Source organism: Papaver somniferum, unplaced genomic scaffold (genome assembly GCF_003573695.1).
Source record: "Papaver somniferum cultivar HN1 unplaced genomic scaffold, ASM357369v1 unplaced-scaffold_81, whole genome shotgun sequence".
Taxonomy (NCBI): Eukaryota; Viridiplantae; Streptophyta; class Magnoliopsida; order Ranunculales; family Papaveraceae; genus Papaver; species Papaver somniferum.
The window spans coordinates 3,885,494-3,898,289 of record NW_020651082.1 but is presented as its reverse complement, the minus strand read 5'-3'; the positions used below and the strand labels follow the sequence as shown (position 1 = coordinate 3,898,289).

General features: G+C 34.3%; 1 pseudogene; it reads right to left on the bottom strand.

The window, feature by feature from the left end:
- Positions 1-624: 624 nt before the first annotated feature.
- Positions 625-4,173, bottom strand: LOC113345298 (annotated as a pseudogene).
- Positions 4,174-12,796: the final 8,623 nt, after the last annotated feature.

The following is a 12,796-nucleotide window of genomic DNA, read 5'->3' as shown; positions in this document are numbered from 1 at the left end:
CATGATTTTCATTAACCTTGACCTTAGCATTGGAGATTAATTTTTGGTTAAGAAAGTGTTAAATCCTATGTGTCATGTCTTTTTAAGACCTTCACCCCTAGCATTGGAGATGTTCTAATTAGTTTAATAAAATTTTATGCTTCAAAAAAAAAAAAAAAAAAAAAAAAAAAAAAAAAAAAAAAAAAAAAAAAAAGGTAAAACAAACATTAATCTAGGAGACACTATATAGTGGTGTTTATATAGAGATACAGGCCCTCGGAACAACAAACTAGCCGTTACACTTCCACATTTTTTTTACTTCTATCTTGTAACGTATTTATGGCGTGGGCAAATCCAAAATCGAATACACGGAACTGCATTTTGTTAGGGTTTAATATGGTGGAATCTGTGGATAATCTACGGAGTGATCACTTTGAGAATCTTATCTTTTTTTGGAAACTGGAGTTTTGGATTCAGTCCCAAACTCTATTATCAGATTTGATCATGTTTAATTTAAACTGAAATCCGAAAACTCCAAAGGTCTTTTTTCCCCCTTAATAGATCGGACAATCTACGTTAACACCGCAGTCTTCTTTTCTCTGTCTGTTGCATATTAGAGTATATAGCATTTTCGTAGAGCACATATATAGTAAAAGCAGATAAGCTGCTTAAAACGTTTGTTCTATTTATTATAAAGCTTTTTACAACTACAACGATCCCTATATTATTATTACCCACTTGTAGTTCTAATCTAAGCACTCAACAACTATTATATAATTTTTCCAGGCACTGTAACTGCTTTACCGCGGTTAAGGTAAAACTCGGTAACTTGGTAACAAACAGCGCTACTCTTCCAGTATACCATAGTCCACAATTGTTTGTTACAATTATCTGACTGGGTAGCGGAGTACGTTTCATTCATTTTCCAGTGTATCTTTAGGGTGCTACATAGGATCCCTACCGTATCGTCTATAAGTTACGCATCCACAATGTTTGGAGCCACAAAACACTGATCCACATATATAAGACCCATTTCATACCGCGAAAATCTCCTCTGGTATTATGATTTGTGAAGCAGACGTGTTGTTGTGGTTAAGGGGGTCAGAAGCAATGATGGAAACAAAATAGACAACCCCTTGACTCCTGTATGTTCTCGTCTGGCTTGTCACCAGTGTCGTTGTGCATGGCCATTAATGAACTTGTACCTGGAGACTCTGGGGTAATACTTTGTTCTCTGAACTAAACATGCGAGATGGGATCATGTGTTCGGGTGGAGAAATAGTGGTCAGATAATGTAAAAGCATCTGCACTATTTGGCTGAAGTTAGGTCTAGCATTTGGGTCCTCCTTCCAACACGATGTTACAATTAAAGCTAAATCTTCAGGGATGTCTTCTGCACTAGGTCTAACATTCTGAAACAGCAAATAAAACTTCAATCACCCTTCACACATGACAAACCAAAATACTGTAAGAATAAAAGGTGATAAACGAGAGAGTGCGTACCTTGAAAGCAGCTGCATATGCTGCTTGGAGGTTCGACATGCCTTCGAATGGAAGTCGGTTGTGTATAAGTTCCCACAGCACAGTAGCAAAGCTGTAGGAATCAACCTTATGGTTGTAATGTTTCTTCTCTCCATGCCTCAACGTGACTGTGCTGTACAACTGCGATCACAGAAGGCTACTACATTTTTAGTGATGCTTCACAGTAGTCACTGAAAATGAACGTAAAAGATAGTTCTGATGCTACCTCAGGAGCCATCCAACGATATGTCCCCGTCTCAGCAGTCATCATCTCTGTTACTGACTCTTCTCTTGCTAAACCAAAGTCTACAAGTTTTACGGTCTTGTGGTCTGCAGTCAATATCAAATTTTCTGCACCAAATATATATTCATCTGTCAAATCTCCCCTAGTTCTCTTATTCATCTTTTAATATAGATGCTTGGAAAAATAAAAGTCCGATAATCTAAGTTAGTGAGGAAACAAACAAAAAAAAAGAGGAAGCAAAATTTGGAAATCATATAGAGATGTCCAAAACCAAAAGACAAATTTAATGTGAAATTTTTAATGGTTTTCAGTATATAAATATCATACTTGTAGCAAGTAAAACCACCATGGCAAATACTATCATACCCAATATGACCCATTTGAATAAGAGGAGTAGGTTCCTCTCATTGTAAATGTGACTTAACAACAAGGCCAGTCATTGTGTCAGACAAAGTCTGGGATTGAACTCTTTTAAGTTTCAGAAGCCTGCTATCGAGTTAGAACAATATTAAGCATGAGATCAGTAGGAGTGTCAATCAAAACAATCACTACACGAAATTCTGACTGTGATCTAGGTCATGTTTTTAGAATCATTTAAGATATTTGAAGCAATAAAACTTTTAAGTCTACATAGCTATATCGTAGACTAACATCTCAAAGGTTCAAAACATGGACAATGGATGAAGCTTGGTTATACTAATATAAGTATGACGAACAAGACAAGTTGTCTCTAATGTTAAGAATATGCAAATTCAAAGGTATCAGTCATATCGAAAAAGAATCATGCGTCTACACTAGTAGTGCTCTAGAAACTGACATCATAAAGCACGCGATCAGGACGACATTACTCTGAAACTAATTTTCTGAATCCTGTGAACAACCGAAACATGAGCAACAGCAGGTCAGGTATGTTGCTCAAAAGAAGAATATTGGGTGAATCTCTAGGTAATGTGGAATATTTATAAGATTTTCAGAGACTTGGCTGAAAATTTAAATTCACTGTGGATACACCCAATTCAGATTAAATGACCCATAGACGTCGACCAATATTCATCTCAAAGTTTCCACGGAACATCTAGGCATAATGAAGCTTGAAGCTTACAAGGAGGAGATCAGCAAAACTGTTACCTCAAATTTTCACCTCAGGCTTACGAATATGCCTAAGCTCGATAACGCGAGAACATCAAAATCTAAGTCTTTCAGATTGTTAGGAATAATAATAATAATAATAATAACAACAGAAGTGCCATCATGACAATACTGAAGTACAATTCTAATTAGAGATATTCAGCAGTTATTCAACGGATCGAACATCATTGCCGTAAATTAGAGACATAAGTACTTGACAACATAAGAATTAGAAAACCTAAGAAGATAAATACCAGGCTTCAGATCACGATGAATAATCCCATGTCAATGCAAGCATTCCATTGCCCGTGCAGTGTCAAGCGCATAACTAACCGCAACACGTGTCTCCAAGCCTCTCGGTCGCAAGTTCACCAAGAACTTACGCAATGAACCACCTAATAGAAGCTCAGTAACTATCACCATGACAGGGACATTACGCGCCCCAATAAACTGTCCATGCACATCAAACACCATTGCATGTTTAAAACACACCCACTTCCTCACCAAATGCAATTTAACAACCTCCATATAAACAACAATATGAATAGATTTCCAAAGAAGCTACAGAAGACCAACCTTTACTAAATTTTTGTGTTGAACTCTAGAAAGCATTGAAACTTCTCTAGCAAACCTCCCTTCTCTTTTAGCAATCTCCTCCGGCGTGTCCCCTCTATGAACAATTTTAATCGCAACTGTTTGATTCTTATATCTGAAAGCCAATAAACACAAGCAATTAGATATCTTACAGATACTACAGTTTCCATTCATCAAGCAACCAAGAAATCAGATAAAACTTACTTTCCTTCGTATACTTTGGCATGAGCACCTTCTCCGATTCTTGGTCCAACAAAAAGATGTTTAGGATCGATTAACCACTTTGAATCCAAATGAAATTCATTATTTATTTCCATTTAACTAAACAAGTATGAGGGCAGACAAATAAAAACGCAAACCTTTACACTGATTTTAACACCATCAAATAACAATCCCTAAAATGGATATTTAGGGACCACAAATGTTCTCAATATTGAAGAAGAAAAGAAAAGAAAAGAAAAGCAGTAGTACTATATATATATATATATATATAAACCTAACACTCAACTCTTTGCCTCTTTACTTCACTTTTTCAAAGAAAATAATACAAACCCAAATTAAATTAAGGTGTTTTAAGTAAAGGGTCAAGCTTTATTGATCTTAAAGCGAACCATGAAGGAAGGAGCCATTAAAATGGAATAGGGTGTTTGCCTATGATTAAAAGGGAGAGAGATATTTCAAAAAACACTATTATATTCACTAAACCCTGTTTCGCCTGTTGATTAAGTCTTTTAGGTAAAGCCCTCGATTGTAACGACTTATTTCATTAGTGATGAACTCATTTCATTGACTTTTTGTGTAATCAATGGTTTGGATTGTTTTTGTTCACAGCGAGTCAACTCTTTGTCTTGTTTAATGGATATTCAACCCACTTGATGATATCGGATTTGAGTTATACGAGAAGTTGGGTTTGTGATTTGTATTTGCGTAAGTTTTATTTTGGTAGTAGTTGAAACAGAAACTGTAGAAGGGGCACATGCAATCTCATCCTTAGAAAAACAAAACATAGGCGCAGCCCATGTAGTTAATCTCGGCCGATAATATCGGTTTCGGTGTTTCACCGAGATGCCGATATTTGCCGATTTTGGCCGGTATTTTGCCGATATTTGCCGGTACTCTTATCTTGTATACCCTATACAGGATAAGAATCATTAAAACATTAATTTTCTATATTGATTTCACAATGTTTTATCGGAATTGGTGTAATCAACCTAAATTAAAGCAAATTGTTTTATTTCCATTACTATCCTTGAGGGTTTATAGGAAAATGGATGGACGGCTAAGTCATTAATAAGTCACGTCCCTACAATTTAGGTCTGATGGACGGCTAAATTTTAGTTGATAATCTTTAATTATCTGAACTTAATTAATCATCCGGTAGTTTTCATCTTTTCTTCCTTTATGTTTTGTTTCTCCAATTATTTCCCTCGTCCAAATCCATTAGTGATAAGCATACTAGAGTTTGGAAAATTACAGTAAAATAAGAAAAATCTAAATACCAAAAATCCATCAAAATTTTTAAAAGCGTAATTTATAGCTCCCTGATTCTTGGTTGATCATGCATGTCATTAAATTGAAATAAACTTCCGATGGTGATGAATTGATGATTAAAGGCATCAAGTGATGAACTTATTTGATTAAACAAAAATTAAAATTTTGAAAGAATTTATACAGAAGATAGGAGAGGAGAAGAATTTCAAAATCAATGAAGTGCACCAACGTTAGTGTCAGTCCTAACGAATGATTTTATTGTGACCCCTTTGCCTGAACTTGAAAATATTGCTGAAATTGATGGATAATTTAGGTTCCATGGTTGTGACTTCTTTGTTGTCCCACAATTTGCTACGGCTTTGCTACGGCTTTGGTGATTACTTGAATTGTCTTCGGGTCATAACATAAGAAATTCACGTCATCTACATTGGTGATATCGTACACGGGTCCATTGCAAGATCAAGATTAACATGTCCCGAACCAAATTCAAAAGGCGTAGATGATTTAGCAGTCACAGGAATTTTTTTTGTGATTTGTGAAGAAAGGTGGTCTCTACAAAGATGATTAATGCTGCAAGTATAAGGGTACTAAAGAAATAAATATTTTGTGATTATTATGTTTTTATTCTACCGAAATTTTTACAAAACCAACAGAAAAGTCATAAAATCAAGGAAAATTTGCTATTTGGTCCTAAGCCCATATACTTAGTTATAGTAGGGTCCAATCAGAATTTTTTATTATCCGAAGGTCCAAAATTAATTAAAACATGGAAATGACTGGAATACCCACCGTTTCCAAACGTGTGTACTAACACGCCTCCTAATATCATTCGATATTCTTCTCTCTCTCATAGAAAACACAATCTCTGTGTTCTTCCTCTCTCTTCGTTTTTCATTTCTCTTCTCTGTTCTAAGAGAAATTCTTGTGTTTCAATCGGAGAATCACAAACCAAAAACGTAGATTTCGATCTAAGAGAAACCAATACTCAAAAATCCAAAAAGATTTTGATTTTCCAACTTAAATCAATATTTTTTTCTAGATCTACGAAGATAGTACCGCTCTCATATAAGAAGAAGATGATTACGAAGAATCACCAACACCAAAAACCAAATCAACGAGCAAAAAATAAAATAAGAGTACTGAAATCAATAGCAGAAAAAGGTATGAATCATTAGTACATATATGTTGTACTGAAAAAATCTTTAACCAATATGATACATCACTGTGTATAAGATGGTTTTTTAGCTTTTGACTGTTCAAATCACCAGTACATAACTTAAAAACTGATGAAAATCATCATAAGTGACATACGGTTTGTGTTTGTAGTTTGTGTTTCTGGCACATAGATTTGCGAGTACATAAGTCAAAAACTGTTGAATAACAATCAAAGACATGCGGTGTGTTTTTATTTGTATTGACAACATATATCCAACGATACATATATACAATACTGAGGTAAAAAAACACTATGTTGTTTATTTTTGGTTGATGAGATAATGATCTGCCAGTACATATCTCTAGTACTTATGAAATAGGTTTTTTTACGCTTTCATTGGATTTAGGCACTATGAACATCAAGTACATAACTCACATACTGAATAGTAACCATTCACATGTGATTTTGGGTGTTTTAGGCATATGAGTATGCAGTACATAAGAGCAATACTGATTATGTAACATTGGTTATGCTTCTATATAAGATTGTTTGTGTTTCTTGCACATAGATTTACCAGTACATAACTCAAAAACTATCGAATAACAATCAAAAGTGACATGAGGTATTTTCTTTCATTCTTCTTTTCGCTGCACACCGGTACATATATGCTGTATTGAGGTATAACCGTGCCTTTGTACTCTAAAATCATTAATTTGGTTTATGAGATAATAATCTTGGGTATGCAGTACATAAGGCCAATATTGATGAATGTTTTTATGCTTCCATATATGATTGTGTTTAAGGAACATTGTTTAATTTCAAAATGGTGGTGGACAACAGGTAGTGGCGATGGTGGTGGCGGCGGTGAAGAATTCGGGATGGAAGATCTTAAATGTGTTAAATTTGTATAATTTTTCTTCTTCTATGTCCTATATTCTTTCTTTGTTTGTTTTAATCATGATGTGGATTTTGGTTGCCAGTGTACCGGCAATTGTTGATTAAACAAAATAAAGTTAGTTTAATTTCTATGATCAATAGTGATATTAAAAAAAATCAGATTTTATTAAATTTGATAGACAACGAATAACCGACAGGCACATCAGTTACAATTAGATTCTTTTTTCTTAAAGTGGAGACAAAATTACATGAGCTCACCGAACCCTGAACCAATGACCTATTAATTACAATAAACTAGACTAAGATAGTACAAATCACATGGTGTATAAATTGAATTAATGCAATTAATACGAGACCTCTCACAAATATATAAACTTTGAAGGATTCATGTCTATTCTACATTAATGCATCATGAATCCAAGAGTATTCTCACAGGGAAAGTAGAGCAACTCTATGTTCAGGACTTAAATGTTTGTTGAACATCACCCTCAGTTTGTGTTCAACAACAGAGATTGCAGAGGCGCACAATATTGATGAGCTGAATATTACCACCGCCTACTGCATCAAACGCAACTCTGCAGGGGAAAACAACATGTTCTCTATCAAAATAATAGTGCAACAACAAGCCAAGCAGTTCCCTATATTTATGGGTTAAAATCGAAATAGAAACAGAAGCACTTATGAACAATGTTTGGATACTGATTTTCTATGGAGTGCAGAGTTTATACACCGAGAAATAACACAGTACAACGTTTATACACTGGCAAAATAACATTGTACATCGTTTATACACTGCTTTTATCTGGAGTCCAGAGTTTATACATTGTCCAGTGATAGACGCATTTATGTGTCTAATATAGCTCATTTGTATATATTGTTAGTGCTCGATATCGTACTTATTTGGTTATTTTATTTATTTGTAGGTGTTTTTGGAAGAATAAGGCTTTGTGGCGAAATTGGCTAAAAATGCGGCATTTGGACCTCCGTTGATAACGTGCCGGAAGCGCCCCAGAATTGTACCGGAAGTACCCCAGGAATACCCCGGAGGAACCCCTAAAAAGTGCGGAAAACATCCCATAAGAATTGCTAAAGGCACCCCTAAGTTGGATAAGGGGAACCCATTTCAGGGCATGTACTAAAGGGACTCTCGAACTGGATAAGGGGGAGGTCATCTTCATAATTCAAATCTGAAAAAAAAAAAGGCAGGAAAACTTGGTTTCACGCTGTTGATTTTGGAAGCAAAATGTTTGAGCTGTTCAGGGAGATTCAATGCTGCAAATCGATTGGGATGAACTTCCCAGACAATAACAAGCCCAGTACAATCGATTGGACCCATCCAATTAGGCTGGAATGGCCGAGAGAGAGTTTCAAAGTCCCAACAGAGAGACGTGTTCTGTTTCGAGTTTAGAAGATTTTTGAGAGATTTCTGGAGGACTTTGACGCTGGATTAACATGTACATGGTCCTATTCAAGTCTAAGGAAGAGTTTGGTAGCTATTATATAGCTAACAGCACGTGGAAAAAAAGAAAACAGAACTGATTATTGTTTCAACCTCAGAGAAGAAAAAGAGGAGATTTCATCGGGATTTGATGACCCTGTTGAGTTATAAAAAGGTTGGGTCGAGTCATAAGAAGGGTTAGAAAAGTTTAGAGAGAAATAGGAGAGACTTCAGAGCTGAAACGAGGAAGATATCATTGATTGTTGCTGCTGCTGCTGTTCGAGGAGGAAGAAGAAGAGGAAGAACAAACCTGCTAAGGCAGTCGTTCTTCATCAGTCTTAAACCAGAAACGAGTGTCGTTGTTTTACAGCAACAGAAACGTATTGTTTAATTTTCAGCACTTACCCCTTTGTAACAATGACGCTGTAACACTTCTGCAGCGTTGCTAATTCCTGTTTCATCTTATATACATCAATAAAAACACCTATTTTAGCCATGAATTTATCTTGTGAGTGTGTTTTTGGTATAATTCTAATTTTACTATTTATTTGCAATATTTTTATTTGATTATTTGTATGGAATTGAAATTGAAATATTAGTTTTTATTGAATAGTTGTGAATTAATTTGATGAAGCATGCTGGGTTTTAATAACTTTTGATGTTTTATACTTTTTGATTACAATTATTACTTCAAAAACATATTTGAGGAAAATATTTGAATTGATTTTAAAGATAGAATTGCATAAAAACTATTTAGAGTTTACTATTTATTTGGTCAATGGTGGAATCCAGAGTCTTGGTGTTTTTCTCTATAACTTTAAACAACTTTATTTAATTGTCTAGTTTAATTTAAATCTAAAAATTGCTTTCTTCACAAGTCTGAAAAGACCCCTTTTAACACTATCTCTACAACCATTTGAAAACCATCATCCAGCAATTGATACGATCCTCAAATGTCAAAAGTCTGCATAGTACATATAAATTTCATTAGCAAAATTCGTACCTGTCAATCTATGCGGTCCTCAAATCATCACAATGTTGTGCCCATCCATCCACAATGACCGAATAAGCTTCCTTCCACCGCAGAACAGATGCAAATAATACTGCCAAAAAATGGTGTTACACTAATTTATTAGGGATGCATAGATTGCCAAACAATGGTGTTGACTAATTTGTATGAATTGTTGCACAAACAACGACACTTTAGAAAATATATCATACAAATACCATGTTGTGAACCCTGGATTTGTGTTTGCGCTATTTAGCACCAACTTTCTCTGAGGTGCAACATCTATGCACTATGATTTTCATTAATTTAACAAACAAAATAAATAAAAAACTGTAAACAAAATGATGTAACCATTATATTCCAGCAACATGTTACCACAAAGAACAAACAATTCATCTAAATATTAATGTTTTCATTTAATTGGACATAACATTGGGTCTGGCAGCATTACATTGCCATGGATCCATGTTGCCAAAATATGGTGCACCCAAAATGTATTCAATTCATTCTCAGTATATCAAATATGCACTCAATTAATTCATTCTTAGTATGTTAAAAACCATACTCAATCTCAACAATCAATACCTATTTTCATGCGCAGATCAAAACAAAGCAATTCAAAAATTAAATCAACTATACTTACATTCGTATTTCTTCTCAAGAACACCAGTAAGATGTCTCTTCACAAAAGTAGTCTCCTCCTGTTAGATATCAAACACAACCAAGAGCAATTTCTATCAGTATGCGATATATGTACTGCTGATTCATGAACTAAAACAACTGCATGGAATGAATCTATAAAAAAAATATCGAGAGAGTATTATTTCAGTAACGCATATATGTACCTATGGACCAAACAACAAGTGGTAAAACTAAGAAATAAAACAGAATCAAAAGCAGTTTGTATCAGTATGACACATATGTAATGCTAATTCATGAACTAAAAAACAACCATATGTAATGAATCTATCAAAAAAACGGAATCGAGAGAGTCTTATTTCAGTATCGAAGATATGTAATTATGGATCGAACAACAACAAGTGATAAGATAAAAATAAAACTAAAACAGAATCAAAAGCAATTTGTATCAGTATGCAACATATGTACTGCTGGATAATACCCCTGAAACAACAAGCAAGCACGAATTTGATAAAATAAAGAAGCGAAAACAACAAGATAATCAAAGCGATAGTTCAAATATGTTAAAAACACCATAATCTAACCAAAAAATTGAGTAATTACGATCAAGATTCATAAAAAACAAACCAAAACAAAAATAAACCTAAAACTAAGATTTATGTGTACTACCATCAATAAATAAAAACTAAGATCTATAATGATCTCCAACAACAGATTGAGATGAATTGAATAATCAACCTAAGAATAAAATATACACCACATACCTTGACTGATTCTTTGTTGATTATCTTGATCTGTAGGTAACAACAACTTCATGTACGTATCTCAACTGAATGTCTCCATTACAGTGAAAATCAAGATCTAAATAGCTTAAAATAAAATAAAACAACATTAAAACTAACTAAATCTCGGTTAATCAAACAAAATCGAAATAATTCTCGCATTCGGCGATGAAAACCTAAGAAAAAAATTCTCTTCTAGCAGCTCTCCCGGTTTGGATATGAGAAATTAAAATGAAAACAAAAAAGTGAAATGAAATTTAGTTACCCTGCTTTTATATACATAAGGGTGTTTTGGGAATTTTAAAAATGCGCGTAGTATATCCCACACGTGTGCAGGACCTGGGCTTAAAAAATTTGGTTCATTTTCATGTTTTCTTTTAATTATGGACCTCTGATTAGTGGGCTTTAATGGGTGGACCTGCCACTAACTAAGAATACTATAATGGTACCTATTGGTCATTCATAGTAAAATCAATAGGAAAAAAATATAGCTCATTAATGCTTATCTTATATAGCGGTATATAAGATAAGAGTACCCTTATTTTGGTAGTAGTTGAAACAAAAGCTGTTGAAGGGGGACATGCAATCTCATCCTTAAAAAGACAAAACATAGGCGCAACCAATGTAGTTAATCTCGGCCAAGATGGCCGAGATACGGCCGATAATATCGGTTTCGGTGTTTCACCGAGATGCCGGTATTGGCCGGTATTTTGCCGACATTGGCCGATATTTTACCGGTATTCACCGAAATATCGTGTCTAGGTACTCGATCGATATTCACCGAAATCCGATAACTACATTGGGCGCAGCACGATCACATAACTATCTTCACTTTAGAACAACATCACTTCGTTGCAATGTGTGCTTAATCTACCATAGCTAGTTATACTCAAGGTGAAACTTAAATAACATTCCTCCTTTTATAAAAGAGAAAGGATCCCATCACACTTCTATTTTTACATTATCTCACATTTTGGACGAGATAGCTTATTTGAAGTTAATATTCTGAGAATACGTTCGTCTTACGAATCGCTACATACCCATAAAAAACGAGCACATTCCGGAATTTATAACTTCATCATCTACTACTTATAATACAAATCAACGAATTTTCAACCGTTAAAATTAAGTATAGTAGATAGTGAGGTTTGGTATTTCGGAATGTGCTCATTTCGTAGGTATGTAGATCATTGTAAGACGAGCATATCCCCAAATATTGGCTTCAAATACGCTACCGTTTAAGTTTTTCAAAAAAAGATCTCCCAAAGTGTGAAATAGTATGAAGGGATCATCCCTCTCTAAAAAGATAGACTTGTTTTACATGTAAGTAGTAGGAACACATACGTGATGCATATGCTTGAATTTGACTCATTCAATAATATAAGTCAAACATATAAATTTGCTCTTACAACGTATATAGTTTTTAGAGTTTAATCTATTTTTAAAACTATAACATTTCTGTAAATATATAAATATTTATTTAATGTACGTTTTTACTCTTTATTTTTATTAAATTTACATGATAGAATAAGACTTTTAGTTTAAATGAGGACAACTTGGTAATTTTGGGGGTCTCTTGCTAAAAAGGCCTCTCTTTTTTATATTAGTTAGATTTTGTGCACAAAACTAACCTGTCTTTTTGAAACATGGCGAATATAATTCTGTCTAACTCAATTTTTTTTTTGAGCAAATGGGAATTCATTAAAAAATGAAGAGCATTACAGAGACCCAAAGGACTAAAACACTCTCAACTAAAACAACTAAGACAGACGCAGAAACAAAGAGAAGAACAGACTTAAATACATTCTCTACTGAGAACTTCACTGATAATGTTTGGTGGTGATTCCCACCAAGACTGACCTATAATGCTTCTTCTAGCATGTTTAGCGAGCAGATCTGCTGCTTGGTTGCAACCCCT